The sequence below is a fragment of the Cricetulus griseus genome, chromosome 3 (genome assembly GCF_003668045.3).
Source record: "Cricetulus griseus strain 17A/GY chromosome 3, alternate assembly CriGri-PICRH-1.0, whole genome shotgun sequence".
Classification (NCBI taxonomy): domain Eukaryota; kingdom Metazoa; phylum Chordata; class Mammalia; order Rodentia; family Cricetidae; genus Cricetulus; species Cricetulus griseus.
In genome coordinates, this window is record NC_048596.1 from 135,267,727 (window position 1) to 135,285,081 (window position 17,355).

The 17,355-nt window shown below is 38.1% G+C and overlaps 4 long non-coding RNA genes across 4 annotated transcripts in view; all 4 read left to right on the plus strand.

Moving 5' to 3' along the window:
- Positions 1 to 2,003: 2,003 nt before the first annotated feature.
- LOC113834905 lies at positions 2,004 to 4,414 on the plus strand. Its single transcript, XR_003483889.2, has 4 exons — positions 2,004 to 2,054; positions 3,091 to 3,167; positions 3,723 to 3,747; positions 4,356 to 4,414. It is a non-coding gene; the product is annotated as an uncharacterized LOC113834905 (long non-coding RNA).
- On the plus strand, positions 4,412 to 6,725 carry LOC113834906. The gene is made up of 4 exons (XR_003483891.2): positions 4,412 to 4,460; positions 5,491 to 5,567; positions 6,133 to 6,144; positions 6,411 to 6,725. It is a non-coding gene; the product is annotated as an uncharacterized LOC113834906 (long non-coding RNA).
- A 7,318-nt stretch (positions 6,726 to 14,043) lies between these two features.
- Positions 14,044 to 16,334, plus strand: LOC113834904. The gene is made up of 4 exons (XR_003483888.2): positions 14,044 to 14,092; positions 15,123 to 15,199; positions 15,765 to 15,776; positions 16,043 to 16,334. It is a non-coding gene; the product is annotated as an uncharacterized LOC113834904 (long non-coding RNA).
- Positions 16,335 to 16,442: 108 nt separating this feature from the next.
- Positions 16,443 to 17,355, plus strand: part of LOC113834854 — a 4,431-nt gene continuing 3,518 nt past the window's right edge. Inside the window, exon 1 of the long non-coding RNA XR_004768878.1 lies at positions 16,443 to 16,490. This is a non-coding gene — a long non-coding RNA (uncharacterized LOC113834854). The remainder of the gene's footprint in view (positions 16,491 to 17,355) is intronic.

Genomic DNA, 17,355 nt, shown 5'->3' on the forward strand with positions numbered 1-17,355 from the left:
GATTGGCAGGAGGGGAAGGAGAGGGAGAAGGGATTGACATGTGAAGCAAGCTTGTTTCTAATCTGAACTAATCCAAAGTAATCTCTTGGGAAAAAAGAAAGTGTAAACCAAATACACCCTTTTATGCCCCCCAATAATTTTCATTGCAATATAAGAATTATGTGAGTCTCACATATTCAAACGTCCCATTACCAAAGCACGTTGTAGTTATTAATAATTTTATTATTTCCTCCTCAACTCACTCTTTTGACAATGGCACATAAATTAGTTTATACAGTATTTTGATATCTTTTTATTAATAGTATGTTTCTTGTATTGTAAAGTGCATTCCATGGGTATTTTGATATGCAATTGTCTAAGAATGGAAAGTATTCACAAGTTTTAATATGCTAATAGGATATTCCTATTAACTACTCTGGAGAAATATCTATTTAAACATTTATTTCATCAAGATATTTCTCTTTTAACTTAAGAGTTAAGAGTTGTGATATATATATATATATATATATATGCATATAAATATATGTTTTAGAAAATACATTCATATCAGCTATTGAAAGATCATTCTTTGTCGTGTTGGTTGAGCTTTAATGTCCTTTTTCATTTTATATTTGTGTTATCCTTTTTGTTTGTTATGTTGCTGATATTTTAGGTGTTAATACTTCAATTTATATTCTATCACAGGATGAATATGGGAGAAGTGAAGTAATACAGGGGAGGATGTGAAGAGGCACAGCTAGCAAGTATGTGCCATCCCACAGGTATGTCTGCAGAAGGTATGCAGGGCAGGATGAGTTCATCTATCTGCTCGGTGTCCTCCAACAACACATCAGCTGATTCGAAATATAAGGATTAATTTTGAATGCTAAATTTAATTTCACTGATCTGTAAGTCTACCTATAAACAATATCAAAGTGTTCTATCCACTATAAATTTGTCATATGTTTTGAAATGAAGGAGTATGTGCCAAGGATTCCATATCTCTCGGAATTTCAGGAGTGTTTTGAATATACAGACACCTCTTTGCACTTGCATAGAAATTTCAGCCCTGGGTTGTTTATTGTAACAAAAACAGTAAATATCTGGGATGTAAACTGGACCTTCACTTAATCTCTAGCTCCCCAGGAATTTGATGTCATCATAACAATATTTAGCCTTATAATCAATGAAATTGGGGAAATTTAAAGTTTGTATACCCCTATTTTAATTTTTTCCTGCAAAATGTAAACAGATTTAAGTATACATAGCCTAAAATAATTTATTTTTTCTTTTATCTTATTTTCTGCCTTCTTGTCTCTTCACTTTTCAATTTCGGGGTGGAATCTCCAGTCATTTTCCAAGGTAACTGGGTCAGATCCCCTTTCTCCACTGCTTTCAGAAATCAGGGAGCTTTCATATATTCATAAAAGAGTTAAACTGTTTTCCAATATTACTTTGTAGGAAAATCCACATTGCTGTTTCTAGAGATTTTGGGCTTATTATTTATGTTATAAAATTGTGTAAATGTCCAAAATAATATTATACAAATTATTTTCATTGCTGAGGACATCCTGCCCCTTCTCCGGGGTCCATGCCTTCTTCTCTTAGAGTCTTTCTTCTTTCCTAGTTCCTTTGGTGATGAGGATTGTAGGCTGGTAATACTTTGCTCCATGTCCAAAATTCATATATGAGTGAGTACATACCATGTTTGTCTTTTTGTGCCTGGGTAACAGGAGGAAATGGCGGAGCTGGAAGTTTGAGTCAGGGGAAGAATAGAGGAGAGAGAACAGGATGAGAGTTCCAATAACAGAGGGGGGCCTTTATAGGTTCAAGGAGAGATCTGGCACTAGAGAGATTTCCAGAGATCTACAAGGATGACACCAACTGACAATCTAGGCAGTGGTGGAGAGGCTACCCTAAATGCCCTTCCCCTGTAATGAGACTGATGACTGCTTTATATGACATCCTAGAGCCCTCATCCAGTGGCTGATGGAAGCAGAGGCAGACACCCACAGCTAAACACTGGACTGAACTCCTGGAATCCGTTGCAGAGAGGAGGAGTGAAGAGCAAAGAGGTGAGGACCCAGCTGGTGAAACCCACAGAAACAGATGACCTGAACAAGGGAGAGCACATGGACCCCAGTCTGATGTCTGGAAGGCCAGCATGGAACTGATCCAGAACCCTGAATGTGGATGTCAATGAAGAGGTCTTGGCACTCTATTGGGTCCCTGGTAGAGGATCAGTATTTACCCCTTGTGTATGTAGGAAGGGACTTTGGGAGGCCATCCCACATGGAACATATTCTCTCAGCCTGGACACATGGGGGAGGGCCTAGGTCCTGCACAGGATGATGTGACAGACTTTCGGGAACCTGCTTGGAGGGCCCAACCTTGGGACAGAGGGGGGATAAGGTGGGGAGCTGGTGGGGGATTGGCAGGAGGGGAAGGAGAGGGAGAAGGGATTGACATGTGAAGCAAGCTTGTTTCTAATCTGAACTAATCCAAAGTAATCTCTTGGGAAAAAAGAAAATGTAAACTAAATACACCCTTTTATGCCCCCCAATAATTTTCATTGCAATATAAGAATTATGTGAGTCTCACATATTCAAACGTCCCATTACCAAAGCACGTTGTAGTTATTAATAATTTTATTATTTCCTCCTCAACTCACTCTTTTGACAATGGCACATAAATTAGTTTATACAGTATTTTGATATCTTTTTATTAATAGTATGTTTCTTGTATTGTAAAGTGCATTCCATGCGTATTTTGATATGCAATTGTCTAAGAATGGAAAGTATTAATAAGTTTTAATATGCTAATAGGATATTCCTATTAACTACTCTGGAGAAATATCTATTTAAACATTTATTTCATCAAGATATTTCTCTTTTAACTTAAGAGTTAAGAGTTGTGATATATACATATATATATATATGCATATAAATATATGTTTTAGAAAATACATTCATATCAGCTATTGAAAGATCATTCTTTGTCCTGTTGGTTGAGCTTTAATGTCATTTTTCATTTTATATTTGTGTTATCATTTTTGTTTGTTATGTTGCTGATATTTTAGGTGTTAATACTTCAATTTATATTCTATCACAGGATGAATATGGGAGAAGTGAAGTAATACAGGGGAGGATGTGAAGAGGCACAGCTAGCAAGTATGTGCCATCCCCCAGGTATGTCTGCAGAAGGTATGCAGGGCAGGATGAGTTCATCTATCTGCTCGGTGTCCTCCAAAAACACATCAGCTGATTCGAAATATAAGGATTAATTTTGAATGCTAAATTTAATTTCACTGATCTGTAAGTCTACCTATAAACAATATCAAAGTGTTCTATCCACTATAAATTTGTCATATGTTTTGAAATGAAGGAGTATGTGCCAAGGATTCCATATCTCTCGGAATTTCAGGAGTGTTTTGAATATACAGACACCTCTTTGCACTTGCATAGAAATTTCAGCCCTGGGTTGTTTATTGTAACAAAAACAGTAAATATCTGGGATGTAAACTGGACCTTCACTTAATCTCTAGCTCCCCAGGAATTTGATGTCATCATAACAATATTTAGCCTTATAATCAATGAAATTGGGGAAATTTAAAGTTTGTATACCCCTATTTTAATTTTTTCCTGCAAAATGTAAACAGATTTAAGTATACATAGCCTAAAATAATTTATTTTTTCTTTTATCTTATTTTCTGCCTTCTTGTCTCTTCACTTTTCAATTTCGAGGTGGAATCTCCAGTCATTTTCCAAGGTAACTGGGTCAGATCCCCTTTCTCCACTGCTTTCAGAAATCAGGGAGCTTTCATATATTCATAAAAGAGTTAAACTGTTTTCCAATATTACTTTGTAGGAAAATCCACATTGCTGTTTCTAGAGATTTTGGGCTTATTATTTATGTTATAAAATTGTGTAAATGTCCAAAATAATATTATACAAATTATTTTCATTGCTCAGGACATCCTGCCCCTTCTCCGGGGTCCATGCCTTCTTCTCTTAGAGTCTTTCTTCTTTCCTAGTTCCTTTGGTGATGAGGATTGTAGGCTGGTAATCCTTTGCTCCATGTCCAAAATTCATATATGAGTTAGTACATACCATGTTTGTCTTTTTGTGCCTGGGTAACAGGAGGAAAAGGCGGAGCTGGAAGTTTGAGTCAGGGGAAGAATAGAGGAGAGAGAGCAGGATGAGAGTTCCAATAACAGAGGGGGGCCTTTATAGGTTCAAGGAGAGATCTGGCACTAGAGAGATTTCCAGAGATTTACAAGGATGACACCAACTGACAATCTAGGCAGTGGTGGAGAGGCTACCCTAAATGCCCTTCCCCTGTAATGAGACTGATGACTGCTTTATATGACATCCTAGAGCCCTCATCCAGTGGCTGATGGAAGCAGAGGCAGACACCCACAGCTAAACACTGGACTGAACTCCTGGAATCCGTTGCAGAGAGGAGGAGTGAAGAGCAAAGAGGTGAGGACCCAGCTGGTGAAACCCACAGAAACAGATGACCTGAACAAGGGAGAGCACATGGACCCAAGTCTGATGTCTGGAAGGCCAGCATGGAACTGATCCAGAACCCTGAATGTGGATGTCAATGAAGAGGTCTTGGCACTCTATTGGGTCCCTGGTAGAGGATCAGTATTTACCCCTTGTGTATGTAGGAAGGGACTTTGGGAGCCCATCCCATATGGAACATATTCTCTCAGCCTGGACACATGGGGGAGTGCCTAGGTCCTGCACAGGATGATGTGACAGTCCTGCATGGAGGGCCGAACCTGCGGACAGAGGGGGGATAAGGTGGGGAGCTGGTGGGGGATTGGCAGGAAAGGAAGGAGAGGGAGAAGGGATTGACATGTGAAGCAAGCTTGTTTCTAATCTGAACTAATCCAAAGTAATCTCTTGGGAAAAAAGAAAGTGTAAACCAAATACACCCTTTAATGCCACCCAATAATTTTCATTGCAATATAAAAATTATGTGAGTCTCACATATTCAAACGTCCCATTACCAAAGCACGTTGTAGTTATTAATAATTTTATTATTTCCTCCTCAACTCACTCTTTTGACAGTGTCACATAAATTAGTTTATACAGTATTTTGATATCTTTTTATTAATAGTATGTTTCTTGCATTGTAAAGTGCATTCCATGCGTATTTTGATATGCAAATGTCTAAGAATGGAAAGTATTAACAAATTTTAATATGCTAATAGGATATTCTTATTAACTACTCTGGAGAAATATCTATTTAAACATTTATTTCATCAAGATATTTCTCTTTTAACTTAAGAGTTATAAGTTGAGATATATATATGTATATATATATATATGCATATAAATATATGTTTTAGAAAATACATTCATATCAGCTATTGAAAGATCATTCTTTGCTCTGTTGGTTGAGCTTTAATGTCCTTTTTCATTTTATATTTGTGTTATCATTTTTGTTTGTTATGTTGCTGATATTTTAGGTGTTAATACTTCAATTTATATTCTATCACAGGATGAATATGGGAGAAGTGAAGTAATACAGGGGAGGATGTGAAGAGGCACAACTAGCAAGTATGTGCCATCCCACAGGTATGTCTGCAGAAGGTATGCAGGGCAGGATGAGTTCATCTATCTGCTCGGTGTCCTCCAACATCACATCAACGGATTCGAAATATAAGGATTAATTTTGAATGCTAAATTTAATTTCACTGATCTGTAAGTCTACCTATAAACAATATCAAAGTGTTCTATCCACTATTAACTTGTCATATGTTTTGAAATGAAGGAGTATGTGCCAAGGATTCCATATCTTTTGGAATTTCAGGAGTGTTTTGAATATACAGACCCCTCTTTGCACTTGCATAGAAATTTCAGCCCTGGGTTGTTTATTGCAACAAAACAGTAAATATCTGGGATGTAAACTGGACCTTCACTTAATCTCTAGCTCCCCAGGAATTTGATGTCATCATAACAATATTTAGCCTTATAATCAATGAAATTGCGGAAATTTAAAGTTTGTATATTCCTATTTTAATTTTTCTGCAAAATGTAATCAGATTTAAGTATACACAGCCTAAAATAATTTATTTTTTCTTTTATCTTATTTTCTGCCTTCTTGTCTCTTCACTTTTCAATTTCGGGATGGAATCTCCAGTCATTTTCCAAGGTAATTGGGTCAGATCCCCTTTCTCCACTGCTTTCAGAAATCAGGGAGCTTTCATATATTCATAAGAGAGTTAAACTGTTTTACCAATATTACTTTGTAGGAAAATCCACATTGCTGTTTCTAGAGATTTTGGGCTTATTATTTATGTTATAAAATTGTGTAAATGTCCAATATAATATTATACAAATTATTTTCATTGCTGAGGACATCCTGCCCCTTCTCCGGGGTCCATGCCTTCTTCTCTTAGAGTCTTTCTTCTTTCCTAGTTCCTTTGGTGATGAGGATTGTAGGCTGGTAATCCTTTGCTCCATGTCCAAAATTCATACATGAGTGAGTACATACCATGTTTGTCTTTTTGTGCCTGGGTAACAGGAGGAAATGGCGGAGCTGGAAGTTTGAGTCAGGGGAAGAATAGAGGAGAGAGAGCAGGATGAGAGTTCCAATAACAGAGGGGGGCCTTTATAGGTTCAAGGAGAGATCTGGCACTAGAGAGATTTCCAGAGATCTACAAGGATGACACCAACTGACAATCTAGGCAGTGGTGGAGAGGCTACCCTAAATGCCCTTCCCCTGTAATGAGACTGATGACTGCTTTATATGACATCCTAGAGCCCTCATCCAGTGGCTGATGGAAGCAGAGGCAGACACCCACAGCTAAACACTGGACTGAACTCCTGGAATCCGTTGCAGAGAGGAGGAGTGAAGAGCAAAGAGGTGAGGACCCAGCTGGTGAAACCCACAGAAACAGATGACCTGAACAAGGGAGAGCACATGGACCCAAGTCTGATGTCTGGAAGGCCAGCATGGAACTGATCCAGAACCCTGAATGTGGATGTCAATGAAGAGGTCTTGGCACTCTATTGGGTCCCTGGTAGAGGATCAGTATTTACCCCTTGTGTATGTAGGAAGGGACTTTGGGAGCCCATCCCACATGGAACATATTCTCTCAGCCTGGACACATGGGGGAGGGCCTAGGTCCTGCACAGGATGATGTGACAGACTTTCGGGAACCTGCATGGAGGGCCCAACCTGGGGACAGAGGGGGGATAAGGTGGGGAGCTGGTGGGGGATTGGCAGGAGGGGAAGGAGAGGGAGAAGAGATTGACATGTGAAGCAAGCTTGTTTCTAATCTGAACTAATCCAAAGTAATCTCTTGGGAAAAAAGAAAGTGTAAACCAAATACACCCTTTTATGCCCCCCAATAATTTTCATTGCAATATAAAAATTATGTGAGTCTCACATATTCAAACGTCCCATTACCAAAGCACGTTGTAGTTATTAATAATTTTATTATTTCCTCCTCAACTCACTCTTTTGACAGTGTCACATAAATTAGTTTATACAGTATTTTGATATCTTTTTATTAATAGTATGTTTCTTGTATTGTAAAGTGCATTCCATGGGTATTTTGATATGCAATTTTCTAAGAATGGAAAGTATTCACAAGTTTTAATATGCTAATAGGATATTCCTATTAACTACTCTGGAGAAATATCTATTTAAACATTTATTTCATCAAGATATTTCTCTTTTAACTTAAGAGTTAAGAGTTGTGATATATATATATATATATATATATATATATATATATGCATATAAATATATGTTTTAGAAAATACATTCATATCAGCTATTGAAAGATCATTCTTTGCTCTGTTGGTTGAGCTTTAATGTCCTTTTTCATTTTATATTTGTGTTATCCTTTTTGTTTGTTATGTTGCTGATATTTTAGGTGTTAATACTTCAATTTATATTCTATCACAGGATGAATATGGGAGAAGTGAAGTAATACAGGGGAGGATGTGAAGAGGCACAGCTAGCAAGTATGTGCCATCCCACAGGTATGTCTGCAGAAGGTATGCAGGGCAGGATGAGTTCATCTATCTGCTCGGTGTCCTCCAACAACACATCAGCTGATTCGAAATATAAGGATTAATTTTGAATGCTAAATTTAATTTCACTGATCTGTAAGTCTACCTATAAACAATATCAAAGTGTTCTATCCACTATAAATTTGTCATATGTTTTGAAATGAAGGAGTATGTGCCAAGGATTCCAAATCTCTCGGAATTTCAGGAGTGTTTTGAATATACAGACACCTCTTTGCACTTGCATAGAAATTTCAGCCCTGGGTTGTTTATTGTAACAAAAACAGTAAATATCTGGGATGTAAACTGGACCTTCACTTAATCTCTAGCTCCCCAGGAATTTGATGTCATCATAACAATATTTAGCCTTATAATCAATGAAATTGGGGAAATTTAAAGTTTGTATACCCCTATTTTAATTTTTTCCTGCAAAATGTAAACAGATTTAAGTATACATAGCCTAAAATAATTTATTTTTTCTTTTATCTTATTTTCTGCCTTCTTGTCTCTTCACTTTTCAATTTCGGGGTGGAATCTCCAGTCATTTTCCAAGGTAACTGGGTCAGATCCCCTTTCTCCACTGCTTTCAGAAATCAGGGAGCTTTCATATATTCATAAAAGAGTTAAACTGTTTTCCAATATTACTTTGTAGGAAAATCCACATTGCTGTTTCTAGAGATTTTGGGCTTATTATTTATGTTATAAAATTGTGTAAATGTCCAAAATAATATTATACAAATTATTTTCATTGCTGAGGACATCCTGCCCCTTCTCCGGGGTCCATGCCTTCTTCTCTTAGAGTCTTTCTTCTTTCCTAGTTCCTTTGGTGATGAGGATTGTAGGCTGGTAATCCTTTGCTCCATGTCCAAAATTCATATATGAGTTAGTACATACCATGTTTGTCTTTTTGTGCCTGGGTAACAGGAGGAAAAGGCGGAGCTGGAAGTTTGAGTCAGGGGAAGAATAGAGGAGAGAGAGCAGGATGAGAGTTCCAATAACAGAGGGGGGCCTTTATAGGTTCAAGGAGAGATCTGGCACTAGAGAGATTTCCAGAGATCTACAAGGATGACACCAACTGACAATCTAGGCAGTGGTGGAGAGGCTACCCTAAATGCCCTTCCCCTGTAATGAGACTGATGACTGCTTTATATGACATCCTAGAGCCCTCATCCAGTGGCTGATGGAAGCAGAGGCAGACACCCACAGCTAAACACTGGACTGAACTCCTGGAATCCGTTGCAGAGAGGAGGAGTGAAGAGCAAAGAGGTGAGGACCCAGCTGGTGAAACCCACAGAAACAGATGACCTGAACAAGGGAGAGCACATGGACCCCAGTCTGATGTCTGGAAGGCCAGCACGGAACTGATACAGAACCCTGAATGTGGATGTCAATGAAGAGGTCTTGGCACTCTATTGGGTCCCTGGTAGAGGATCAGTATTTACCCCTTGTGTATGTAGGAAGGGACTTTGGGAGCCCATCCCACATGGAACATATTCTCTCAGCCTGGACACATGGGGGAGGGCCTAGGTCCTGCACAGGATGATGTGACAGACTTTCGGGAACCTGCTTGGAGGGCCCAACCTGGGGACAGAGGGGGGATAAGGTGGGGAGCTGGTGGGGGATTGGCAGGAGGGGAAGGAGAGGGAGAAGGGATTGACATGTGAAGCAAGCTTGTTTCTAATCTGAACTAATCCAAAGTAATCTCTTGGGAAAAAAGAAAGTGTAAACCAAATACACCCTTTTATGCCCCCCAATAATTTTCATTGCAATATAAGAATTATGTGAGTCTCACATATTCAAACGTCCCATTACCAAAGCACGTTGTAGTTATTAATAATTTTATTATTTCCTCCTCAACTCACTCTTTTGACAATGGCACATAAATTAGTTTATACAGTATTTTGATATCTTTTTATTAATAGTATGTTTCTTGTATTGTAAAGTGCATTCCATGGGTATTTTGATATGCAATTGTCTAAGAATGGAAAGTATTCACAAGTTTTAATATGCTAATAGGATATTCCTATTAACTACTCTGGAGAAATATCTATTTAAACATTTATTTCATCAAGATATTTCTCTTTTAACTTAAGAGTTAAGAGTTGTGATATATATATATATATATATATATATGCATATAAATATATGTTTTAGAAAATACATTCATATCAGCTATTGAAAGATCATTCTTTGTCGTGTTGGTTGAGCTTTAATGTCCTTTTTCATTTTATATTTGTGTTATCCTTTTTGTTTGTTATGTTGCTGATATTTTAGGTGTTAATACTTCAATTTATATTCTATCACAGGATGAATATGGGAGAAGTGAAGTAATACAGGGGAGGATGTGAAGAGGCACAGCTAGCAAGTATGTGCCATCCCACAGGTATGTCTGCAGAAGGTATGCAGGGCAGGATGAGTTCATCTATCTGCTCGGTGTCCTCCAACAACACATCAGCTGATTCGAAATATACGGATTAATTTTGAATGCTAAATTTAATTTCACTGATCTGTAAGTCTACCTATAAACAATATCAAAGTGTTCTATCCACTATAAATTTGTCATATGTTTTGAAATGAAGGAGTATGTGCCAAGGATTCCATATCTCTCGGAATTTCAGGAGTGTTTTGAATATACAGACACCTCTTTGCACTTGCATAGAAATTTCAGCCCTGGGTTGTTTATTGTAACAAAAACAGTAAATATCTGGGATGTAAACTGGACCTTCACTTAATCTCTAGCTCCCCAGGAATTTGATGTCATCATAACAATATTTAGCCTTATAATCAATGAAATTGGGGAAATTTAAAGTTTGTATACCCCTATTTTAATTTTTTCCTGCAAAATGTAAACAGATTTAAGTATACATAGCCTAAAATAATTTATTTTTTCTTTTATCTTATTTTCTGCCTTCTTGTCTCTTCACTTTTCAATTTCGGGGTGGAATCTCCAGTCATTTTCCAAGGTAACTGGGTCAGATCCCCTTTCTCCACTGCTTTCAGAAATCAGGGAGCTTTCATATATTCATAAAAGAGTTAAACTGTTTTCCAATATTACTTTGTAGGAAAATCCACATTGCTGTTTCTAGAGATTTTGGGCTTATTATTTATGTTATAAAATTGTGTAAATGTCCAAAATAATATTATACAAATTATTTTCATTGCTCAGGACATCCTGCCCCTTCTCCGGGGTCCATGCCATCTTCTCTTAGAGTCTTTCTTCTTTCCTAGTTCCTTTGGTGATGAGGATTGTAGGCTGGTAATACTTTGCTCCATGTCCAAAATTCATATATGAGTGAGTACATACCATGTTTGTCTTTTTGTGCCTGGGTAACAGGAGGAAATGGCGGAGCTGGAAGTTTGAGTCAGGGGAAGAATAGAGGAGAGAGAACAGGATGAGAGTTCCAATAACAGAGGGGGGCCTTTATAGGTTCAAGGAGAGATCTGGCACTAGAGAGATTTCCAGAGATCTACAAGGATGACACCAACTGACAATCTAGGCAGTGGTGGAGAGGCTACCCTAAATGCCCTTCCCCTGTAATGAGACTGATGACTGCTTTATATGACATCCTAGAGCCCTCATCCAGTGGCTGATGGAAGCAGAGGCAGACACCCACAGCTAAACACTGGACTGAACTCCTGGAATCCGTTGCAGAGAGAAGGAGTGAAGAGCAAAGAGGTGAGGACCCAGCTGGTGAAACCCACAGAAACAGATGACCTGAACAAGGGAGAGCACATGGACCCCAGTCTGATGTCTGGAAGGCCAGCATGGAACTGATCCAGAACCCTGAATGTGGATGTCAATGAAGAGGTCTTGGCACTCTATTGGGTCCCTGGTAGAGGATCAGTATTTACCCCTTGTGTATGTAGGAAGGGACTTTGGGAGGCCATCCCACATGGAACATATTCTCTCAGCCTGGACACATGGGGGAGTGCCTAGGTCCTGCACAGGATGATGTGACAGACTTTCGGGAACCTGCTTGGAGGGCCCAACCTTGGGACAGAGGGGGGATAAGGTGGGGAGCTGGTGGGGGATTGGCAGGAGGGGAAGGAGAGGGAGAAGGGATTGACATGTGAAGCAAGCTTGTTTCTAATCTGAACTAATCCAAAGTAATCTCTTGGGAAAAAAGAAAGTGTAAACCAAATACACCCTTTTATGCCCCCCAATAATTTTCATTGCAATATAAAAATTATGTGAGTCTCACATATTCAAACGTCCCATTACCAAAGCACGTTGTAGTTATTAATAATTTTATTATTTCCTCCTCAACTCACTCTTTTGACAATGGCACATAAATTAGTTTATACAGTATTTTGATATCTTTTTATTAATAGTATGTTTCTTGTATTGTAAAGTGCATTCCATGCGTATTTTGATATGCAATTGTCTAAGAATGGAAAGTATTAATAAGTTTTAATATGCTAATAGGATATTCCTATTAACTACTCTGGAGAAATATCTATTTAAACATTTATTTCATCAAGATATTTCTCTTTTAACTTAAGAGTTAAGAGTTGTGATATATACATATATATATATATATGCATATAAATATATGTTTTAGAAAATACATTCATATCAGCTATTGAAAGATCATTCTTTGTCCTGTTGGTTGAGCTTTAATGTCCTTTTTCATTTTATATTTGTGTTATCATTTTTGTTTGTTATGTTGCTGATATTTTAGGTGTTAATACTTCAATTTATATTCTATCACAGGATGAATATGGGAGAAGTGAAGTAATACACGGGAGGATGTGAAGAGGCACAGCTAGCAAGTATGTGCCATCCCACAGGTATGTCTGCAGAAGCTATGCAGGGCAGGATGAGTTCATCTATCTGCTCGGTGTCCTCCAAAAACACATCAGCTGATTCGAAATATAAGGATTAATTTTGAATGCTAAATTTAATTTCACTGATCTGTAAGTCTACCTATAAACAATATCAAAGTGTTCTATCCACTATAAATTTGTCATATGTTTTGAAATGAAGGAGTATGTGCCAAGGATTCCATATCTCTCGGAATTTCAGGAGTGTTTTGAATATACAGACACCTCTTTGCACTTGCATAGAAATTTCAGCCCTGGGTTGTTTATTGTAACAAAAACAGTAAATATCTGGGATGTAAACTGGACCTTCACTTAATCTCTAGCTCCCCAGGAATTTGATGTCATCATAACAATATTTAGCCTTATAATCAATGAAATTGGGGAAATTTAAAGTTTGTATACCCCTATTTTAATTTTTTCCTGCAAAATGTAAACAGATTTAAGTATACATAGCCTAAAATAATTTATTTTTTCTTTTATCTTATTTTCTGCCTTCTTGTCTCTTCACTTTTCAATTTCGAGGTGGAATCTCCAGTCATTTTCCAAGGTAACTGGGTCAGATCCCCTTTCTCCACTGCTTTCAGAAATCAGGGAGCTTTCATATATTCATAAAAGAGTTAAACTGTTTTCCAATATTACTTTGTAGGAAAATCCACATTGCTGTTTCTAGAGATTTTGGGCTTATTATTTATGTTATAAAATTGTGTAAATGTCCAAAATAATATTATACAAATTATTTTCATTGCTCAGGACATCCTGCCCCTTCTCCGGGGTCCATGCCTTCTTCTCTTAGAGTCTTTCTTCTTTCCTAGTTCCTTTGGTGATGAGGATTGTAGGCTGGTAATCCTTTGCTCCATGTCCAAAATTCATATATGAGTTAGTACATACCATGTTTGTCTTTTTGTGCCTGGGTAACAGGAGGAAAAGGCGGAGCTGGAAGTTTGAGTCAGGGGAAGAATAGAGGAGAGAGAGCAGGATGAGAGTTCCAAATAACAGAGGGAGCCATTATAGGTTTGAGGAGAGATCTGGCACTAGGGAGATTTCCAGAGATCTACAAGGATGACACCAACTGACAATCTAGGCAATGGTGGAGAGGCTACCCTAAATGCCCTTCCCCTATAATGAGACTGATGACTTATATGACATCCTAGAGCCCTCATCCAGTGGCTGATGGAAGCAGAGGCAGACACCCACAGCTAAACACTGGACTGAACTCCTGGAATCCGTTGCAGAGAGGAGGAGTGAAGAGCAAAGAGGTGAGGACCCAGCTGGTGAAACCCACAGAAACAGATGACCTGAACAAGGGAGAGCACATGGACCCCAGTCTGATGTCTGGAAGGCCAGCATGGAACTGATCCAGAACCCTGAATGTGGATGTCAATGAAGAGGTCTTGGCACTCTATTGGGTCCCTGGTAGAGGATCAGTATTTACCCCTTGTGTATGTAGGAAGGGACTTTGGGAGCCCATCCCACATGGAACATATTCTCTCAGCCTGGACACATGGGGGAGTGCCTAGGTCCTGCACAGGATGATGTGACAGTCCTGCATGGAGGGCCGAACCTGCGGACAGAGGGGGGATAAGGTGGGGAGCTGGTGGGGGATTGGCAGGAAAGGAAGGAGAGGGAGAAGGGATTGACATGTGAAGCAAGCTTGTTTCTAATCTGAACTAATCCAAAGTAATCTCTTGGGAAAAAAGAAAGTGTAAACCAAATACACCCTTTAATGCCACCCAATAATTTTCATTGCAATATAAAAATTATGTGAGTCTCACATATTCAAACGTCCCATTACCAAAGCACGTTGTAGTTATTAATAATTTTATTATTTCCTCCTCAACTCACTCTTTTGACAGTGTCACATAAATTAGTTTATACAGTATTTTGATATCTTTTTATTAATAGTATGTTTCTTGCATTGTAAAGTGCATTCCATGCGTATTTTGATATGCAAATGTCTAAGAATGGAAAGTATTAACAAATTTTAATATGCTAATAGGATATTCCTATTAACTACTCTGGAGAAATATCTATTTAAACATTTATTTCATCAAGATATTTCTCTTTTAACTTAAGAGTTATAAGTTGAGATATATATATGTATATATATATATATGCATATAAATATATGTTTTAGAAAATACATTCATATCAGCTATTGAAAGATCATTCTTTGCTCTGTTGGTTGAGCTTTAATGTCCTTTTTCATTTTATATTTGTGTTATCATTTTTGTTTGTTATGTTGCTGATATTTTAGGTGTTAATACTTCAATTTATATTCTATCACAGGATGAATATGGGAGAAGTGAAGTAATACAGGGGAGGATGTGAAGAGGCACAACTAGCAAGTATGTGCCATCCCACAGGTATGTCTGCAGAAGGTATGCAGGGCAGGATGAGTTCATCTATCTGCTCGGTGTCCTCCAACATCACATCAACGGATTCGAAATATAAGGATTAATTTTGAATGCTAAATTTAATTTCACTGATCTGTAAGTCTACCTATAAACAATATCAAAGTGTTCTATCCACTATTAACTTGTCATATGTTTTGAAATGAAGGAGTATGTGCCAAGGATTCCATATCTTTTGGAATTTCAGGAGTGTTTTGAATATACAGACCCCTCTTTGCACTTGCATAGAAATTTCAGCCCTGGGTTGTTTATTGCAACAAAACAGTAAATATCTGGGATGTAAACTGGACCTTCACTTAATCTCTAGCTCCCCAGGAATTTGATGTCATCATAACAATATTTAGCCTTATAATCAATGAAATTGCGGAAATTTAAAGTTTGTATATTCCTATTTTAATTTTTCTGCAAAATGTAATCAGATTTAAGTATACACAGCCTAAAATAATTTATTTTTTCTTTTATCTTATTTTCTGCCTTCTTGTCTCTTCACTTTTCAATTTCGGGATGGAATCTCCAGTCATTTTCCAAGGTAATTGGGTCAGATCCCCTTTCTCCACTGCTTTCAGAAATCAGGGAGCTTTCATATATTCATAAGAGAGTTAAACTGTTTTACCAATATTACTTTGTAGGAAAATCCACATTGCTGTTTCTAGAGATTTTGGGCTTATTATTTATGTTATAAAATTGTGTAAATGTCCAATATAATATTATACAAATTATTTTCATTGCTGAGGACATCCTGCCCCTTCTCCGGGGTCCATGCCTTCTTCTCTTAGAGTCTTTCTTCTTTCCTAGTTCCTTTGGTGATGAGGATTGTAGGCTGGTAATCCTTTGCTCCATGTCCAAAATTCATACATGAGTGAGTACATACCATGTTTGTCTTTTTGTGCCTGGGTAACAGGAGGAAATGGCGGAGCTGGAAGTTTGAGTCAGGGGAAGAATAGAGGAGAGAGAGCAGGATGAGAGTTCCAATAACAGAGGGGGGCCTTTATAGGTTCAAGGAGAGATCTGGCACCAGAGAGATTTCCAGAGATCTACAAGGATGACACCAACTGACAATCTAGGCAGTGGTGGAGAGGCTACCCTAAATGCCCTTCCCCTGTAATGAGACTGATGACTGCTTTATATGACATCCTAGAGCCCTCATCCAGTGGCTGATGGAAGCAGAGGCAGACACCGACAGCTAAACACTGGACTGAACTCCTGGAATCCGTTGCAGAGAGGAGGAGTGAAGAGCAAAGAGGTGAGGACCCAGCTGGTGAAACCCACAGAAACAGATGACCGAAAAAGGGAGAGCACATGGACCCAAGTCTGATGTCTGGAAGGCCAGCACGGAACTGATCCAGAACCCTGAATGTGGATGTCAATGAAGAGGTCTTGGCACTCTATTGGGTCCCTGGTAGAGGATCAGTATTTACCCCTTGTGTATGTAGGAAGGGACTTTGGGAGCCCATCCCACATGGAACATATTCTCTCAGCCTGGACACATGGGGGAGGGCCTAGGTCCTGCACAGGATGATGTGACAGACTTTCGGGAACCTGCATGGAGGGCCCAACCTGGGGACAGAGGGGGGATAAGGTGGGGAGCTGGTGGGGGATTGGCAGGAGGGGAAGGAGAGGGAGAAGAGATTGACATGTGAAGCAAGCTTGTTTCTAATCTGAACTAATCCAAAGTAATCTCTTGGGAAAAAAGAAAGTGTAAACCAAATACACCCTTTTATGCCCCCCAATAATTTTCATTGCAATATAAAAATTATGTGAGTCTCACATATTCAAACGTCCCATTACCAAAGCACGTTGTAGTTATTAATAATTTTATTATTTCCTCCTCAACTCACTCTTTTGACAGTGTCACATAAATTAGTTTATACAGTATTTTGATATCTTTTTATTAATAGTATGTTTCTTGTATTGTAAAGTGCATTCCATGGGTATTTTGATATGCAATTTTCTAAGAATGGAAAGTATTCACAAGTTTTAATATGCTAATAGGATATTCCTATTAACTACTCTGGAGAAATATCTATTTAAACATTTATTTCATCAAGATATTTCTCTTTTAACATAAGAGTTAAGAGTTGTGATATATATATATATATATATATATA